Source organism: Haliaeetus albicilla, chromosome 7, assembly GCF_947461875.1.
Source record: "Haliaeetus albicilla chromosome 7, bHalAlb1.1, whole genome shotgun sequence".
NCBI classification, from domain to species: domain Eukaryota; kingdom Metazoa; phylum Chordata; class Aves; order Accipitriformes; family Accipitridae; genus Haliaeetus; species Haliaeetus albicilla.
This window is the reverse complement of record NC_091489.1, coordinates 45,105,804-45,125,834: the sequence shown is the minus strand read 5'-3', so window position 1 is coordinate 45,125,834 and position 20,031 is coordinate 45,105,804.

Sequence of the window (20,031 nt, the reverse complement as noted above, 5' to 3'; positions counted from 1 at the left end):
TGCGGTCAGAGTCACCATGCCAAAACCACGGGCCTGATTTCCAAAGTGAGTGGCAGAATGGGGAATAAAATTCAGGAGCCAAGTTTGTTGCCAAGTTAGCCGAAGTGTTTAGCTTTGCTCCAATTGCCAAACCTTCCTCCTCAGCATCAACAGCTGGAGATGCTGTGGGCTTCAGCTTGAGCAAGCAAACCCAGTTGTTCTTTGCCATTTCAAATCATGAGGGGAAAGTGCATAATTATTGTGCCTGGTTTATAATTACTGCTGCTCTGTATTGATAATTACTGACATGACTGCACAAACGATTGCGTCACTTTTGGATTAAATGACCCTGCTAAAATTACCATGTGCCAAAATAATCAGGGTCAATGGGAGGATCGGTTAAGCCCTTTTAGGCAGTAAAAGAGCAGTAGACAGAGAAGCCTCCTGCCCGTGGCAGGGGGTGTGTGGGCAGGGCTGGGGACCGTGACGTTGTCGAGTGAGGGAGGATGCAGAGATTGGGATTTGGGGTTGAAAACATAGCAAACAGGTCTCAGCAGAGACCTGAGCTCTTCTGAGCACTGAGCTTGCTGAAGTGGCCCCATTGGGTGCCCAGACAAGGAAATCTGAAGTTTTTCCTCTCTTGCATTATTAAAAAAACAGTTTTCTGCAACTAAATTATTTATCTGTGAACAGCTCAGCCCTGGACATTGAACTTGGTTAACATGCCCCCACGAGATGTGATCATGCAAAGTCCCACCCATTGCCTCGCTGTTTGGGCCAAAGAGGTAACCTTAGTCTGGCTATTCGAGGCTGCGTACGCAACACACTGGGGCTCAGCAGGCATTCGAGATCAGGCTGCGCTCCAAAAACCTCCTAATCCAAGGAAGAGCTTGCAGCAAGAAATAACAAAGCCTGGCCCAAGGGCTGGAGGTAAAAGCCAGAGCTGCGCCGGCCGTGCGAAGCCAAGGGGTGTTGGGGCTCAGGAATCTAGTTGAGATGGAGCCAGCTGTGAAATACCATTGCCAGTCAATCTCCTGGGCTGCATGTGTTGCAAGACATCCCTTTTCACTTCCCAGAAGTTCGATAGCTGTTTAGACCCAAGGGTTAAGTTCAGGCCCAGCTTTAAGGGACGCAGCTGCCATTTCTCATCGGGGCATCGTTCCCATCCCTTTCCTGCATGGAGAATAGCTCCGGTGGGGAAAAGCCTCCGAATCCACCAGCCACCTGGATAAAAGAAATCTTGCCACATAGCCTGAGAGGCCCTAATGGGTAAGGGCCCCTCCGCAGATGAAACGTGCTTGGGTGCGCTCGCTGGAGGCCTGTATGGGCTTGCTGTTCGCCTCTGTCTTGTTCCCAGTCGCTGCCGTGACGGCCCCGGCTTGGCTCCGCTGCTCGGTCTCCTCCAGACGGGGCCGTTCGTGGGAAATGTTCCACCACTGATGGAGCACGGAGGTCCCCTTGTCCTGGGGCATGCATGCAAACTCCAGTCTGGAGCTGCATGAAAACATATTCTGCTTTTCCTCGTGTCCCTCTGAGTCTGCGTTTTGGGGATTGTACCTAGATATACCAGGCAAGGACACCAACAGGGTCCCAAAGGACCTGCCTTGCACAGCTAATCCCATTGCAGATAATTAGGTAGGACCCATCCAGCGACCCTGGACCTTATCCCCAGGGGGACGAGAGACAAGGGCTGTAAGCTCAGGATCCGCAAAGCATCGCGCAGGGGACCAGGAGATCCCACTGATCCCACAGCAAGAGCCTTGGTGTCCTCCTCAAGTCCAGCTAAAGACTCGTTCAGTTACAGTACTCGGTTTCCAGCTTCTCTGCTTGTTCAAAATTGTTTCTTGCTTTTTTTTTCTGATTTCCAGGCAAAACAGGAAACAGTTGTTTTGCCTGAGTGTCCTTCGTTTGAATGCCAGTGAAGCGTGTGTGTGTCCATCTACGCATGTGAGGGAAATGAGGCGCCTCTCTCAAGAACGTTGACGCCAAATACAAGTTTCCCACAATCAAAGCTCACAAAAAATGCAAGTTCTTGCCCAGCAATGAGAAGACCTCGCCTGTGCCATGAACCGGAGCAGCACAAGGTCCTCAGCACAGGTCTGTAGCAGACACCAGCGGTATCTCAAGGTACATCCAGAAAGGGAATCAGAGGCGATCAGGTTTTTGCACTGCTGTATTACCGAGGTTTAGTGCATTACCAACAGGAAGGCTTCAGCAAATACATTTAATCCTGCATTTGCGTCCTTTCTCTGGGATAGAGAGGTGTGCAGGGCCAGCGTCTGTGTTGCGGCCGTAGCTTTTCCCTATCACTGATGCTTGGAGCTTGTCTGAATCTCAGGGCAGATCAGGTCTTAAAATGAATTGACTTTACTTAGACATAGAGAAATACAGCAATTCGCACCAGGGAGATCAGGGCTAGGCTCCGTGCACCATGAGCTCAACATTCAATAACTCAAACCCGTGACATTACTGTCATAGTTTCTTCTTCCTGAGGCTCCTAAGTATTTTTGCTGTTATTATTTTAATTGACCTCTGAGAAACGAGCAGCATCAAAACAGGAACTCAGATTACCAAAGTTGTCATCCTGTTGTGTACAGTGAGTGATTATTTTATATATAGATATAGATACGTATAAACTCTTTTTTCTGCAAAGGCAGCAGTTCAATAAATAATTAATGTTTCTTAATCCTGTAGCTATTTCTCTTGCTGTAAAAAATTAATTGGTTTTCCATCATCTGTTTCCCTCTGACCTGGAGGTATCTGGCACGGCATTCGTGCCCCTGCTTAAACACGCTCCTTGTAATCTTTGTCATGCCCATGGTACAGAATCTGGGGGATAAACAAACTAATCAGAGATATTAGAGGCACCTCCAGGAAGATTTAGTCATCGTAACACTTTGCGCTTAGGCAGCATCCATCCGTCTGGGAATAATTAAGCCTCTCAACCTCTGATGAGGTAAATGCTGTGCTCGTTGGTGTGTAGACTGGTAAATAGAGTCACAGAGAGGTTACGTGGTTTGCCCCAGACCACACAGTAAGTCAGTGGCACTGCCGAAAAGGGAAAATTTCCCCATTTTCTCTGTCGCTATGATGCCCCATCGCCTCCGAGACGTGCTAAAAATGCAGCAATGAACGCAAAAGGGACTGTAGTTTGCCCACCGGCTCCAAGGAAGCACCAGGTGAGTATTAAATAGAAAAATTTTGGAAACGCTACGTGCAGACTCAGGCAAAAGGCAAAATGGTTCTTAGACTGAAAATGCTTTTGCGCCACCAGTTTACAAAAAGTAGCTGAATTGTGGAGGGGGGTAAAGCAAAATAACTCAGAGGTCCTAGACAAGCCTGCAATGAATTAAGGATTTGCTTCTGCTCTGTTGGCTGGCCGTGCACCGATGACCTGACCCACAACCTGCCTCTCCTTCACCAGGGACCCAACTGGGGGCACGGGGGCTCAGCCAGGAACGCAGGACCACCACCCCCCCCCCAGGGGTTATCAGGGACAGTCTGCTCGAGTAACATAACCCAATCCCCCTCACAAGCCCCAGCTTGAACCTGGGGCCTATTTGTGCTTCACATTTGCAGCCCATTGCTGCTTAGTTCTCCTGCTCTTAGCCCTGGTCCTATACCACAGCAACCCAATGTGTGCCCTGGTGCTACCAGATCCATCACCAGCGAGGAACACTGGCAGGAAGGTAAATTTATTTACCAATAAGCACATTTAAGAGAAATGTTTAGAGAAAGGAGGAAAAATGACTTGCTCTCGCTGCCTATCAACTTCTTTTGATGCTCCAGGGCTACCCTGGTCCCAGCCTGCTCCCCAAAGCATCTCTGGTCCCCGCTCTTCTTTTGTAAATGCTATCATCCTTTTGATCTTCTGTATCCTCCAACTTTCACCCTTTTTGCCCCAAACTTTGCTGGTTGGTGAGGGAAATGGGAAGCCCTTAAAGCTATCTCTGACAACCCTCAAGTGTTTGCTGCAGGGTGACTTTGAGACATCATGTTTTCTTGCAGCTTATTTTCCCTCTCAGCTGGGTGCAGATGCTGAGCATCCCATTCACCAGGAGAGCACACGACATTCATAAATCATCCCCGAGTGCTCCTGCCTCTCTCACAACAGCAATGCTTTGCCTGAAGCTTCTACCTTCCCCTTGAGCGCATGGTTGAGGAGAACAGCTTGCTCTAGCAATGAGCTACTGCCCCCATTTAATGGGGAAAAATGTGGAACTGCAGAGAGAAACTGCAATAGCCGGTAAGCTGGAAAATATGACTTTTGCACCTAGTAGTTCATCTCCTGGCTCCTTTCCGTGGACTGCAGAGAGTTAGGCTTTTGGGGTCTAATGTCTCTTATGGTAGTAGCCACTGATGGTGGCTGGAATGGGCATTGCTTCTGTTGCTTCACTGGTGTCACGGAGCTGAAAAGTGGCATGAAAGCTGCTATTTCAGGCTCCTGTGGTGTTGCATTAACTGATGAGCCGTTTCACGTGGGACACCGAAGGGGAGAACTTGCTGCCCTGTCTGGGCTGAGGACAGCAGCTTGCTTTGCTTTCCTGGGAGGGGGATTCAATGCTTGTTCATGCACAGATTGTGCCTGAAAGGGTTAACTGATGGGGAAACAAGAGCCAGTTCTGCCTAGGGGAGCTAGCAAGTACAAGCATTTTCCTAATATGAAGCTTTGTTTAATTACGTCTGATGAAGGCTTCAGTGGGAGCCATCACTGCCATTGCATTTTCTGGAGCAAATTCCTTCCCTTTGATTCGTAATCTGCTAACATCCCTACCGGCCGATCTTGTACAAACAGCCCTACAGGCTGTAAAATCAAATGGAAAATGTGGGCTCACATGGCACAGCTAGAGTCTGAGCCGAAAGGGCATGATGGGGGAGGCTGGGAGGTTACGAGGTAAAGATTCATGCTTCAAACTACCTCTGCACATGTCCGGACCAAACTCTCACAGACGTCTAGAGATCAGGTCCTGAAGCTCAGCACCCCTGAGAGGCTTGCCACAAATTCAGCTGGATGGTCCCAGTGTCTCCCAGCCCCACGGGAATCCCAGAGCAGCCCCGGCACCAGGCGTTAAAGATGCTTCGTGTCACCCCACGCACCAAACCCCCGTCAGCCACGTTACGCCCCTGTCCCTGCAGCAGAGTTTCACCTTGAGACATCTCCGCAAAGCTAAATCAGGAGGGGCTGAGGCTGGGGCAGAGCACAGATGTGATGGTAGAAACATCTAAGGACATGGTCCCGTTGGAGTGAGTCCAGAGGAGGGCCATGAAGATGATCAGAGGGCTGAAAGGGTTGGGGTTGTTCAGCCTGGAGAAGAGAAGGTTCTGGAGAGACCTTATAGCCTATATAACTTTCCAGTACCTAAAGGGGGCCTAAGAGAAAGCTGGAGAGAGACTTTTTAAAAGGGTGTATAGTGATAGGACAAGGGGTAATGGCGTTAAACTGAAAGCGGGTAGGTTTGGATTAGATATTAGGAACAAATTCTTCACTGTGAGGGTGGTGAGGCACTGGGACAGGTTGCCCAGAGAGGTTGTGGCCGCCCCATCCTTGGCAGTGTTCAAGGCCAGGTTGGATGGGGCTTGGAGCAACCTGGTCTAGTGGAAGGTGTCCCTGCCCATGGCAGGGGGGTTGGAACGAGGTGATCTTTCAGGTCTCTTCCAACCTAAAACATTCTATGATTCTACAATTCTATGATCTATCACATAGGATGAATTCAAGCACAGTCCTCATCCTATAGCAGGGATGTGTTAGGGACATGCATGCCCTTTTCCAGGGCAAAGAGGGCGAAAGCGGTCATAGCCTGGGATGGGTCGCTCTCCCTCCTACAAACAGGGCACTCGGACAGCACAGAAGCAGGCATTTGGACCAGTAGGTTATAAGCAAGGTAGTTACTTGGACCACCAGTTTATAGATATTTCTTGGCCAACAGCAGTCAGACAAGCTTAAAGTTTTGAAAGCAAAAGTGCGCAGATTATTTTTTTTCTAAGTGCATCAACCTCCCCAAATTGCAGATGATTTTGCAATCCAGCATGCAGTAAGCAGTTAATATAGTCACATTGTTCTTGCAGCCAGAAGCAAATGTAATCATGATCTAGAGCATCTTCTTGCTAAGCCCAGTCCAGCAAGAAAAAATATTAATTCCTACATTAAGCCAATAGCTTTGGGTTCATTTATAATACCACATTTGAAGAGAAGACTTGTCTGGAAAACTGGCAAAAATACCTTGCGTTACATGAACTCTTGATCCAGTGGTTAATTAATTACTTTATCTCTTACCACTTACATCTTACTGCTAACCCGGCTTCGTTTTGTGTCCTCAAGAGACTTGGATCATGATCCTGCACCACGTAACGCACAGAGACTGCAGCATTTCCCGGTAGGAGCCGAGAGATCACAGCATCATTCCCCACAGGAAAACAGGTCTAGGAAACTTCACCAAGACACAGACTTCATAGAATTGTCCCGGATATATTTATCTGTTAAAACGTAGCAGAAATGACATATGCTAGCATAAATAACTGCATTTACTCATTACTCATACTTTGCCTTTGGAATTTTTCTTCTTTTATTGCTGTTTTACAGTAGTAGCAATAGCAGTTAGAGTAGTAGCAGTAAAACTACAGAGCATCTGCCTAATTACATCTCAATTTAATTATCGCCCTTCTTCATGACTCCATTCTAATGAGGTCTTCAGGTTGTTACAGTTGATGATGAACTGGCTGTAGAGGTGTTATCTGCTCTTCACCTGAATAAGAGCTATTCAAGGCAGAGACCAGAGAGGGCCCTTGAAAGGGCGCAGCCTCGCTCTTTCTGCCTTGCACACAAACCAATCCAGATTGTGAAATGCCTGTTGGAAAGGCAGATAAAAAAATTAAACAGCCACAGGGCACCCAGGTTGGTGGATGGGTTCCAGAAACATTAGGTCATAGATTAATTTTTATTTTTTTTCTCTCTCTCCCAAAATACACTCCGGCACTTTTCCAGCGATTATCAAAAGTCACTTTTATAGCAAGGGTGTCTTCTACAGCACAGTTCTCCAGATCCTCTTCCATTGGCTTTGTTCTCATCCAATTTCAAAGCTTTTCTTTATTTATTTTACATTAAGGTGGAATGGCTCTAAAGGCAGGAACTCATATTTTCCTCCAGATCACCCCAGCATAAACCACAACAAACACCCCTAAGGTCAGTATGTTTCTACCAGAACAAATTGTCCTCCCTAGAAGCGGGTCAGAGACCTTGCTATGGTTGCTTGGCTTGTGCTATGGCCTCTGCCACTTGGGGCTTGTTTTCTGTTGACGTCCTAGAGGCTAAATAGCAAGTGGGGAGGAACCTGCTCCTTCTCATTTAAACAATTATTCCCCTGGAAAAGTGCAGACCCGATTAACAGTCATTGCAACAAAATTGTGGAATTCACCCGTGGTGCATTACCACACTGAGCAAAAATCTATTGCAAATGCAGAGCGATGACATTACTTTCGTCCCAGATAGTGTTGCTAAAATGCTGCCTGGCCCAGGAGCTGGTCATGCTGTGCTTTATAATGCGCCTCCAATCTGGAAAGTGGAAATGAAGTGGTTTAACAGGGGCCATAGGAATCGGTGTCAGAATTTGGGGGAAACCCACCAATAACAGAGTTGTCGATGATCTCAGACAGCAGAGCCCGTCTTTGAGTAGCACCACGGACTCAACGATCTTGTCTCGGTGTGTGGGAGCAGCAATCTCATCTTCTGGCTGCTCCTAAAGCATCCCATCCCTAATGGGTGCGATGCAAATGGTAGGGTGACCTCATTCATCTCGAATAAGGAATGAAGCTTACAGACCAAACACATAGCTGTGTTTCTGTTATGTAGGTCATTCGGTTTCAGAACTTCTAAAGTCAAGTAAAGATTTGGGGGCAGAGTCAATGTAACCAGTCTTAATCCAGCTCTTACTTCTAGGCAGCATGCCTACTGCATTATCCCACTTTAATGACTGATTAAAAGAGGAGGGCTGCTCTTGTAATATCTGCCATTGACTTTAACTGCTCTGCAGATCTTGCGCTGCTAAGTACACGTCTAGCTATAAACATCCACTTCAGTCCCAATATTGACAGTATTGTGCCCAAATGTCTTCCAGCAAGTCTAGAGAGTAACCTTGAAACACCCCCTAACCTACCTGCCCCCCTCAAGGTGCAAGGGCGGAGACAACTCTGTCTAATCCATGTTTGACACTTTTCTCTATCCTGTCCTTCAGAACCAGCAGTGACTCAAATTCTGTATTTCTGTAAGGAATCTCTTCTGGTTTCTCATTAAATTTAGCTGTTTCCTAAAGGTCGGCCTGAACCCCTTTGTTCCAGTTCATTCCTTACTCATCCTATTGAGAGTGAACAGACGCTATTTCACTACCTCACTTAAATATTTTTGCATGGCTTTAATTATTCCTCCCTCTCCGACCCCCTTTGTCTCGACTGAGCAACTCTGTCTTACTCAGTCTTCCTTTAGATGTCATGTTTTCGAGACTGCTCATCGATCCTGCTGCTTACTCTGTTGCATAAAACAGACAGATGATTGTCCTCAATCCACAAACTGAAATTCATTTAAATCTAAGTAGATAATTGAAGCTTGTTGGATCGATATCAGGCGATGATATAATATATTGACTAGAGATCTCTATCTGAGTAGTAATGGGTTAGTCATCGATACGTGCATAAATGACAGTGCATCTGTGGCCAGATTCAACCTGGGCTTACAAAATCCACATCCAGGTCATCTACATACTTAATCTGCACTCCTTCTGAGTCTGCAAGCACTGGCCCAATGATGGGGGATGAACCAAAACCTGACAAATCCCTGTGACTCTCTGTGGCTTGAACTAGAGACCCAGTCGTGGAGCAATTACACGCTCATGTCATCCATCATGGGAGAGTGTCACAGGGGGATGAGCGATAAAAGCCGTGGATTCTCCCATGTTTTATATAGGGCTCAGCATTTAAAAGCTTTTTTTGCCCCTCGATGCAGCCACCGAAGAAAGACTGCTGCTGCCAAAGATGATCGGGGTTGTTTGAATTTCCTCCTCTCTGTCTGATGTGTACAAAGAGAGCCTAAGCCCTGAGGTTAAGCAGGGTGGGATGAATCTGGGTACCGGTGAGTGCTGTGGGATTTGGGCATGCTTTCACAGCCAGTGAAAATCTTCCCCGAAAGTCCCTGCTACTTCCATCCTTAATCCAGGCTGTGTTAAATTCGTTAAGCACCTTTCTAGAAAAGTTGTCCTGCATGCTTAAAACATCGAATCCAGGAGCTCACAAGCCACAGGGTATCTTCTGCCACCTTAAGTAGATGGTGAGACATGGGAATCTGAACACAACCCAAATAGCCTGAGACATATCTTATACTGTGACGTGGATTTTAAAGAAGGAAAAAAAAAAGATATTAGCACACAAAATATTAAGTCATTCATATTTTCTGCAATTAATTTATCTGTCATCAATAGACTCATAAACTATTTGACTCTATGACAGCTTGGAAGGAGAAGATGCCAACTTTTCCTGCAGGTGTGCATCTGGTTGGGAAGACATCAGCAATTGTACGTGCAGGGAGGGAGGATGATAGGAGGGAGACAGAAGGATTGTGAAATAAGATGGGAGGGAAAGCGTTGGCAAAAATGCTGGCTAGCTGCATTTGTCCTCCTTAGAGATGGGAAGAAAGGTTTGCAAAGGCCTGGCTTCAAGCAGCATTCTCAAAAGTAGGTTGAGAGCCCCTTACTGCACAATTTTATTGATCTGGCTTCAGGCAATGAACCCATAAAAAGAGCCTAGGGCACAATAGAAATGCTTCAGCACATTTCCTATATTCAGCATGGTACTTAAAATACGTATTCAGGGCCAGATACCAGGTGCTTACATGCCGGCGCAATCGTAAATCCTACTGATTTCATTAGGATGTAGTTTCCTTTATGTTTTTTTGCATATTTGCTCTTCAGAGCTTCTCCCTTGGCACTCATGTGGGTACCTCCATGCTGAGCCTGTTTAATGGCCATGAACTACAAGGCTTTGGGGCTCAGGAGGTTTGGAAAACGACCCGAGTCAAGACATATCCGATGGGTCCTAGTAAAGGTCAATCAGGGGTGGGTAAGAGGGGTGCTATAAAAAACCCAAATAGCATTATGAGTGACCCCCCCGTCTTTGTGTTTTCCAGATCTCAGTAAGCTGAAAGTACTTGGAAAGGTAATTGAGTGGCTCTGTACCGCTTCGTGGGATCTCTCGGGGCAAATGTTTCTCGACCTCCTTTTTTCCGTATGTTGAAGTTAATTAATTAATTTTAATAATCAGAAAGGTTCTGGTTCCCACACTGGGTTCATACAGCTCCCTCATCCCTAGTAGGCAAATTGTGGGGTTGTGGCAATTTTGCCTGTCTGGTAAACTTGGCAGCATGAAGTTCCAGATAAGCACCTGCTGATTTCTATTTTTTTTTTAAATGAAATCGGTGCTTGGATGAAGCTGATGCCCAAAAGATCGAGACGGTTTTGCACTCAAATGGTAAAGAGCTCTTCTCTGCTCGCTTTGTGCAAAAGGGGAAAAAGCAAAGCCATTAAGCCACAGAAACAAATAACCTGTGTGGAAATGTGGAAAAGTCCTGATTTGAAAGCTCTGTCAAGAAGAAAAGCAGGTAATGAGTCTCAAGGGATAAGGAAAAACTAGCAGTGAGTAGAGTCCTGGCTACCTTTTTGCCTGCCTTTTGGCAGAAAACAGAGGGGGAAGGTAAAAGCAAGGGACACTACTGTGGTTTGGGTACCAGAATGGGAAGGCAGGAAAAATCTGCAGTGAGAAACAAAGAAATTAAGATTTGGGCTTGTTAAATAATGAGAATGCTTAATTTCTACTGAAGCCCAAACAAAGCTGAGGATGCTTTAAACTGAAGACTTTAGAGAATATCAGTCTGCCCAAAGAGCTGGCCCTACCATGCACATATATATGTTTTATGTATTGCAGACTTGTTGGCTCCTCCACAAAGCTTTAATGTTATGTGTTAAGTGAGTTTATGTCCTTCTGGACCAGAAAAGAGTGTGGGATGCAGCCAGCTAGACTCCTGCCGTGCTCGAGTCCCAACTTTGTCTCTGTTTGTTACCAGGTACGATGCCATCCCAGCTCCCACCGCAGCACACGGAGACATCTAACGGCCCTGTAATATACTGCAGATGATGATATTGCAATGCAAGACATCATGCCAGCGTGCCTAAGCAGTGACCTGGAGCAGCCACCTTTGTAGAGGAGCTCCAGCGATCGCACCCTACAGCTGGCGTGTCCTGGGAACTGCAGCCTGGCAATGCAAACAAGGTCTGCACCTCTGTGCCAGCCATAGTGATACGGCTCCGTGACTGATAATGTGTTTGTCACTGATATACCCGCCTCGAAACTCAAGAGACAAACAGCTCCTGGGTTGCAGAAGCTCCAGATCAAACCCCTGGTAGATGTTGCCTCTTCATTGTGATTTTAATGCTTGTCTAAACCCAGCTCATGCAATGGGTGGTAGGTTAGAGGGAAGATGTAGCGATGCCCACGGTGGATCTGGAGGTGAATCCTCGACGCTGTGGGCGAAACACAGGTGGGATGCATGAGTGTTTCCCATTGACCGCAGAAATCGGCTTCATTCAGTCCGCTCAGCTCCAGTGGCACATCCCACCCCCGAAAAGGAATTAAATAAAAATGGGGAGAAAGGGCAAAAGTGAAGAACCAACACAGGGAATTTCGCTCCACAAATAGGGAAGCATCTTGAACGTGCCACTGGCGTGTTGCTGCAGACAGCTTAAGCCGAGAGAAAATTCTTTGGCAGTGACATCAATTCAGCAGTAAGTAATGCATTTTCTAGGGCTGAGATTCAATTTAAGGTCTCTCCAGTGAGTGGAATGATTGAATGGTACTTTAAAAAAAAAAAACCCAAACCAACAAATGAGACTCCTTTTGTTAAGTTCTCGTCAGCCCATAATTTAAAAGGTGGGGGTTTTCCCCCCCTTTTTTCTACTTGAACTGTGGTTTATGTGCTGAAGTCTGCTAGAACTGCCTTGAACTTGGCTTTCTCTAGGAATCACCTCTCCCTCACCCACCAAATCTAGAAGCTGACAATAATGTTTTTAGATGCTGAGTGACTCATCCAAGGCTTTGAGGGTCTTCAGCCCCTCCACACTCACCCCTTCTTCCTACAAGCTGGGATCCAGCAGAAACCGCAGATTCACTGAATGCCAGGGAAGGAGAGCAAGAAAAGGACAATTTTGAGCTGTGCATCCTTGAGATATATGGCACAGAGCAATCTTTTTTTTTTTTTTTTTTTCTGGTAAATTGTACGGCTTTCAGCAGTCAGTGTTTTATAACCTCCCTAAACTGAAACTTGCCCCCAGACCACTGGGTTTAATAACCCCCAGCAAATCTCGCCTTCAGAAATTGTCACATTTTTTCCCTCTACAATAAAAAAAATTAGAAATTGCCATAATTTTACAGGGAGCTCTCACTGCCTATGAATTTAAAACTAGCCTGGATAATGCTCTGGTGAAAAGGCAGTAAAGAACAGTTTTGTACCAGCAAGGGAAGGGCTTAAAAGTTTATTTTCTTGCTGAGTGACTGGACTTAGGCAAAACCCATCCCCAAAGGTTTCATAGCTGGTGATGCAGCTGTAGGGATTGCCAAATACATACTCAACAGAGGACTAGTTTTCTAAAAATAGTGATTAGATCATTAACTCTGTCTCTCTCTCTTGACCCAAATTAAGTCTGAGGACAGATCTGGAGCTGGTGTGAAGGGAAGGGAGGGTGCCACTGAGCTTAGCGCTTTCCACCACCTCTGTCCTCTCATCTCCTGCAGACCAGGGCTAGGAAGAAACTTGCGGTGACCAGTGTGTTGACACCACCAGATCTCCATCTTTAAATACGGGGTGGTTTAGGCTAAGGCACTGTTTCATGTTGCATGGAGAACAGGGAGAACCTCAAACTTGAGCTGTTTTGGGGGTGAATACATGTATATGATTTTGGCGTTGGGTTTGCGGGGGTCTGCTGTGCCTGGCCACATGGGTGGCCAGAGCCTGCCGATGGCTGGGAAAAGGGGTTTTATCTCATGCGGCTGTTTGCAAATGAGATGTTTGAGCAAAGCTGGTTGCATTTGCTCTGCAGTGAAGGGAGAGAGAGGGAGGTCAAGCCAGCAGCTCCTCCCAGCTCTTATAGACACGTCTCTCTTGCCAGGGTGAGCTCATCCCTGGTGATGCTCACAGGGTTTCACTCCTCTGTGGGTGTCTGCAGGTGGATTGAGATGGTTTTGAAGTGGTTTATGGATGGATTGAGATGGTTTTGAGGTGGTCTGCGGGTGTTTTGAGAGAGGGTATAGTGGGTGCTGGAGGCTTTCCCTGAGCATCTCCAACTCCACAGTGCCACCTCTGTGTCACTTGACTTTTGAGCAATGTAAGCCCTGGCTCCCGAAGGCTCCTGACCTTGCAAACAATGCCAGAAAAAGCTGTAATCTGTGTCTGAGCAAAAGCCAACAGTTTTGCAGGAAGGCTTTAGGAGGGACTGGTTCAGAGGTGGTGCAGCATCTGCCTTTGGGGAAGGGAGGTGCGGGGCACAGCCGGGATGATCTCTCCCAGACATGATCCTTCAGGTCGAGGTTGGAGCACTCCGTGGGACAAGACGTAGAAGCAGTTTCCACAGCTGAGCTGCAACCCACTCCCGAGGCACCTTATCTTCATCTTTAATTGTATCTATTCACATGCAATCAAAAACTGAGGGGTTTGGGATTAGATCTGCTTTGACGTTACCCCGGGCAAAACAGCAGCTGGGTGTAGAGTGTTTGTTTTGGGTGTTTGTGCCATGGCAGGGGAAGAAGAGGCTGCAATGTGAAGTGGCTGCAAAGGTAAAGCATATCCCAGCTTCACATTGTGGTGTCAAGCTTTGCTTGACAAGGCATCTCTCTGGCTTCCTTGCCTTGCTGGTGACTGCTATGAACTTAAAACCTAACGAACGGAAGTGCTGGGGAAAAAATTTATACTACTACTGCCAGGATTAGATCAAAATAAAATAGGAAAAGCCCATTTAGAAATCAGCTGCCACTAAATAATTTGTCTTTCTCCCGTGGACCCTATTTTTCCTGCCTTGTGCTTCAACAACTTAAACTTTTTTGGTTTGCGGAGTAGTTGGGATAAAAAGGGGGTGGGGGGAGAAAAGTTGCTTAAAAAGTAAGTCAAAGGCTCCAACATGTGTTCTTGGCCAGTCGAATTCAAGATGAGGGTTTTAGGCTTCCCGTGGGAGCTCCCTTTCACAGCTCTCCCCTAATCCTCTGGAAATCGCCTGTTCCCTACAGCTGTTGGTTCACCAGATAAAATAGTTGTTCAATTATTCTTGGCCGAGATGGCGCGGGCTGTCTCAAAGGCTGCTGGCTCCATCCCTCGGCCCACTTCAATCGCCTTCGGAGGAGCCCCAGCCTGTTTGAAGCCCACCATCCTCCTCGCAAGACCGTCTCTTCTTCTGCCCCCGCATCCTTTTTTATCTCACCACGACAACCCCAAGTGCGGCCGATGATGCTCCCGTGCGGCTGCAGGGGCGGGTTGGAAGGGTGGCTCTGGTGTCGGAGCGCCTGGGCGAGAAAATAATTACAAATGAAAGAGAGATTAGCAGAAGCCGTTGCGACAAATGCTGCCGAAATGGTTTCTGGAGCGCCGGCGGTCCCTTCTAACGGGAGAAGTCAGCTGCAGCTGCCGTCCCTATGGTGATGTGGAGAAACACGGGTCCCACTGGGACCCCGGCATGAAAGCCTAAGACCCGACAAACCGCGGCTCGGGGGGACGAGATGACGGACCGGGGCAGCTTCGTGTCATACAAATGGACCCGTAATTAACACAATTTTTTTTTTTTTTTTTCACATTTGTCTGCCTCCTCCGCCTCCGTCCCCCAGTCTCGGCTTTTGCAGAAGCATTCAAAGCCCTCTAATAGATGGCTCGCAGCTGCTGAAAGACGGCTCTTGCCTGGCGCTGGGAATCGCTCTGGGTTCACCTTGCAAGGGGTCCGAGCCTTCAGCCTCTCCGAGATGGGCGTGCAGTTCCTAAATGGTTTGTCCTGGCTTTAGGTAAAGCCCCGTTTCGGTTTGCAAAACCTCCCCCCATTTAACCAAAAGGTCAGGATAACACATCATGGTTATCCAGATATGCCTGTTGTACAGGACGTGCGGGAAAACCCTCGACAGTCTTTGCATGAGACCTTAAATAGTTGATTATTCATGGAAGGAGGAGAGATGGCTTTTGGGAAGTCATTCCTACTGGGTGCAAGGCCGAAAGCATCCCGCACGTCTGCCCGTGCGTGGCTTGGTCCAGCCGGGTGGGTATATCTGACGGAACCGAGGTGTGAGACGGATGGGCGTCCGCACCGCAAGAGGGGGTGCGACGAAATACTGCTTTCCTTCATCACACTTCTCTTAATTCGTGTGGTGGTGGAAGAGCTAACTCCATCCTCATGTGTAACCCCCACATTGTGCAGGCATGAGGTGAGCGATGAGTGAGAGCTGCAAAAAGTGGCAATGCCCAATTGATCAGCATGCTAACGATGTTTGTTTTTTTTCCACCCAAAATCAAAGTTCAGGGCTAACTAGTGCCCAGTATTTGTGGGAAAGGGAAGGGAGGGTTATTTGGAGGAACAAGAAGCATATGGACAAGAGGGTCTATTATTTATTAGGCTGTTCATCTCCTGGGGTGGTTGACTCAGGGGGTAATTTCACCTCAATGGCCAAGGCAGTGGGACCATGTAGGGGACAGGAAGGTCACCGGGATGGATGCACAATCCCTGGAAATCTAATTGTGGGAAGCATGCAGGCAGCATGCTTTAATGGTTTGTGGAGAAATGATGCAAAATAAAGCGGAGAGCCTGGAAGAGTCGCCCCAGCTGAGCATCCCCTTTGCACCAGGCTCAGCAATAGGTGACCCTCAGGAGCAGCAATCCTGTTTGCGTGCAGGCAGAGCAAGAGTACAAGCGAAAGGCCAAGATGAAGACAGCATCCTTGTCTTCTCCCGGCCATCCAGCCTCACAGTAACCAAAGGGAATGACAGGTTGGGTTTTCCTTCACCAATAACGCTTTCATCACCAGCTTTTACACTATAGGCAGCATAAAAAGGATTGTCTTTTGGCCTCGAGCTATGGGGAAGCCCTGCCTCGATGACCAAGGCACAGTCAAAGTTTGGTAGTCCTGTGGGATTAGGAGATGTGTTTCCCTTTTCCTCCAGACTCTTGAGTTTTCCCCCAGGGAGAGGAGATACCGGCTGCGTCGCTGTCAGAAGTGGCACGGGACAAGGAGAAAAGCTACGGTGAGATGTGCTTCCCTTTGGGCTCGTGTCTCTGTGCCTGCAACCATCCAGGGCTTGCAGCACCTGAGCAGAGGCACTGCAGCATCCCTTCGCTTTGGTTTTTTCCCCCCAGTTTCTAAAGTCAAACGGGATGCGCAACCTTGCCACGTCTGCATCCTTCTCCCAACCTCCCTCTTACCCCCCCCACCTCTCACCCATCCTCCCTCCATCACCCCAGGTCCCTTCCAGCTGCTCCCCGCATCTCCAGAGCTCCAGCGATTGCTCTTGAAACAACACGTCAAAACACCATTAGCTCGTCCCCGGCCAGCCTGGCTCCCTTCCTTGGCCGAAACAGCGAGGACAGGCTGGCGCTGAGGCATCCCGCCTGGTACTTTGAAGCATCCGCCCGCGCTCGGCGGGGACAGCTGGGCCGTGCCACAATCCCCTCGGCCCTTTGGGCTAAGCCGGGAGTTTTAAAATAGTCGTCGTCCCCCCCCCCTTCCCCTCCCTGACGGTGACAACTGCGCAATTATTTTAGACGCTGTTTACAGACCCGCGGCGTAACCGGAGCCCACGGGTGGCGGGAGGGATGGGAGGCGGTGGGCGAAGGGGGCTGGGGGAGAGGGGGGGAGCAGCCCCACATGGGTTTCACCCTAATTAGCAGCCCCCTCGTTTCTCACAGAGGTGGCTAAGGGTGTTGGAAAACTCATCGGTGCATGCAAAATTTGCAGCACCAGAGATCGGGGGCTGAAAAGAGGCACTTCGCTGCAATCCTTTTTTTTTTTTTTTTTAAAGATGGTTTGAACCCCTTCGCATTTGTTTTAGGGCTCGCCAAAAGGCAATGCTACCTCTTCGCTGGAAAAGCGATGCTGCCAGGTGGGTTGGGACAGCGGGTGGGGATGGAAACTGCCCCGTGTAACGCCTCACCTTGTGCCTCAGTTTCCCCATTGGTAAAACAGGGATGTGATGTCCGGTACAACCCTAGAAAAGGAGGGAGAAGAACCAGGTTAGAGCTGGTCTTTCTAAAACCAGTGCTACAGCCCAGCTGCTGCGAAGTGCCTTTAGCAGACGGAGGGCTGTGACAAAGTGACACAAGGAGCTTCTCGCCGGCAGCGTGGGGCTGGCTGGCAACTGGGCTCCACTAGTGGAAAGCCAGCCCCCAAATGGGGACGCAGCCCCCCCCCGTCCCCCAGGCCTGCACCCTCGCACCCCTGAGCATCCCTTGGCAGTGGCGTGGGTGCCTTTCTGCGAGCCCTCAGCACCACCTAGTGTTCCCAAGTTTTTCCTGGGGTTCATTTTTGTACACCTAAGACATTCCTGTACACCTGAGACGGGTCTGGCCGTGCCATGGGATGGCTGGTCCCCAAGGCCAGGGCAGCAGCAGCATCCCACAACCCTTGTCCCTGCATCCACGAGGACTCCCCCCACCCAATTACTGCCTCTCTTCTCCCATTTAACACCACAAATCCCTTGTGCAAGCTCTCAGGTGGGAAGGCTGCTCCTCAAAAACCCAACAGCAGCTTCTCACAGCCCTCCCAAAGCATTCTCCTTCGTGGGCATGGATTTACAGAGCAGGCTGAAATGCTTCACCATCCAAGGTCGCTTCTGCAGAGCTTGGGGAGATGCTGGCTTGCAGCACATCAGAGCTGTATTTCTATTGCTAAAGGTCAGTAAATATCAGGTTTTGAATTTGCTCTTGTCCCCCGGCCCAAAGTATGAGTTTTGACAAAATGCAACTTTTAGGATTGAGTGGGAGGCTGAAAATTAGCAGAAATCATAAATGTTTGCTCAGGAAAGAGAGTCAGAGCTGGAGTGCTGGGGAGGAAGGTAACAGCAGGTAAAAATTGTAACGGGTGATAAATATGGGGAAGAAGAAAAAGTAAATATCAATATGAACAATGACACTTCCCAAACCTAATTTAAAAAGCGAAGAGTTCGATGTTAAGGTGTCAAGATGACGAACTAATCTTCCCTCTGTCTTTTCAGATGAAACTACCCACCACATCTGCTCCTGCCCATCCCTCGCAGCTTCGTGTCCCCAGTAACCTCACCGTCAGTCAGAGACATTTCTTCCAGCTCCAGGTATTGAAGATCAACCAATCCCCAAATAAATGCCGCTTATTTTAATAGGTGACATGGGTATGAACAGCAAGGGCGAGCCCAGCCGCAGGGCTGGGGAGGTGACATTCCTCCCTCTGCCACCGAGATGTGCCCTTGCTCCACTCACTGCTCAATGGCAGCTTGATGGAAGGGGAAAAAAAACCCCAAAATCAAACCTCTGGGAAGTTTTTTGTTTGGTTTGGGGTTTTTGTTTTGTTTTTTTTTTTGCTATGCCCTTCCTCCGCCTGCACCAGCTCCCCTTAAAAGGGCCTGGGAAAAAGATGGCAATTTCTTTAGCTGAGAAGCACTGCAGTTGTGCAAAGAATGATGGCTGCAGAAATAAAAAGGGGCAGCTCCCAGGATTTGAAGATATAATTTTGCCTGGCTCCCAAGGGGCAATATTAATGGCAGAGCCCTAAGGTACCTGTGGGCAGGGCAGGGGCTGCCTGTACCTCTCCTGGCCGATCATGCAGCTGTCACCCCCTCTCCAATGCGGGGATGAAGGTGATTTCATGGAACATTTCATTGCCTGCCTGCTTTTTTTTTGCTCTGCATCAGCTGTGAGGTTTTTATTTTACCCTGCTTGCCCCCATTAAAATTTCCCATGGAGTCTTGCCCACTTTGTGCTCCCTTTTTGGTGCAATGGCTTAAAGCTTTAACCTTCACCACCTCTCCCTGTATCTCCCTTTCCGTTGCCTTTCACTGTTTTCTTACTCTCTGCCTTTGCTTTCTTTCACATTCTTTTATCTGGCTACACAATTTTCTTTTTAATGATCTTCTGTCCCTTATTAGCACTTCTGCCTTGTCCAAGCACGCTGCAGTGCTGGCATCCAGCTGGGACTGATGCAGTTTGAATCACATCGTGGCTGAGCTGTCCCTGCTTTTATTTAATTCCAGTCCCCTCTCGCCTGTTTTTACCCAGCTGGGGTCTCAGATCTCTTCACGGGGCGGCTGTAATAGAAACCTTTGGGGTTTTGATTTGCTTGTGTCTGCTTTCTTTGCCAAGCTCTGCCCCAAAGCGATGCCTTTTCGGTCCAGCCACGCACGGATGCCGTTTGCTCTCTGCAGCTGCAGATGTGCCGTATCGGATTTATTCATCTTCTCCTTTCGCCATCTGGCAAACTCCTTCCTAGACGTCTTTGCGAGGGAACAGGGCGTTTGCAAGAATTAGGTCACATTTCGAGCAGAGTTCAACGAGTCCCTTGCCATCTCCTTTGCTTCTTCCCAGTTTGTGCCTCCCCGGGGCTGTTTTCGCTCCCCATCGCACCCTGCGTGGGGACTAAAGCTGCCCACGGTGAGGAGTAAATTGTGCTGATGGTAGTCTGGAGGCAGCTGCAGGTCTCTGCCCCTTGCCCTGTCGCAAAGTACTTCGGCATCACTGCAAATGGGGGTTGCATGCCGTGGGTAAGCGCTCAGCTGACAAACAACGCCGAGACGGGAGGATGCTTGGAAGGGATCCTTCCCTGGGTAGCAGGAAGGCTGACGGGACAGAGCTGCTTGTTCTTGCATCTGTAGGAGTTGGCTCATTTAAAAATGGGAGGATGTAGGTACGCAACCATTTTCCCGCAGGTATGTTGCTGGCGGCGGGTGCTACGTTGCACGGCTCCCATTCATTTAGGCAGGTCTCATATGCGCCCATGCATGGGTGCAGGAGGGGATGGAAAGGAAAACAA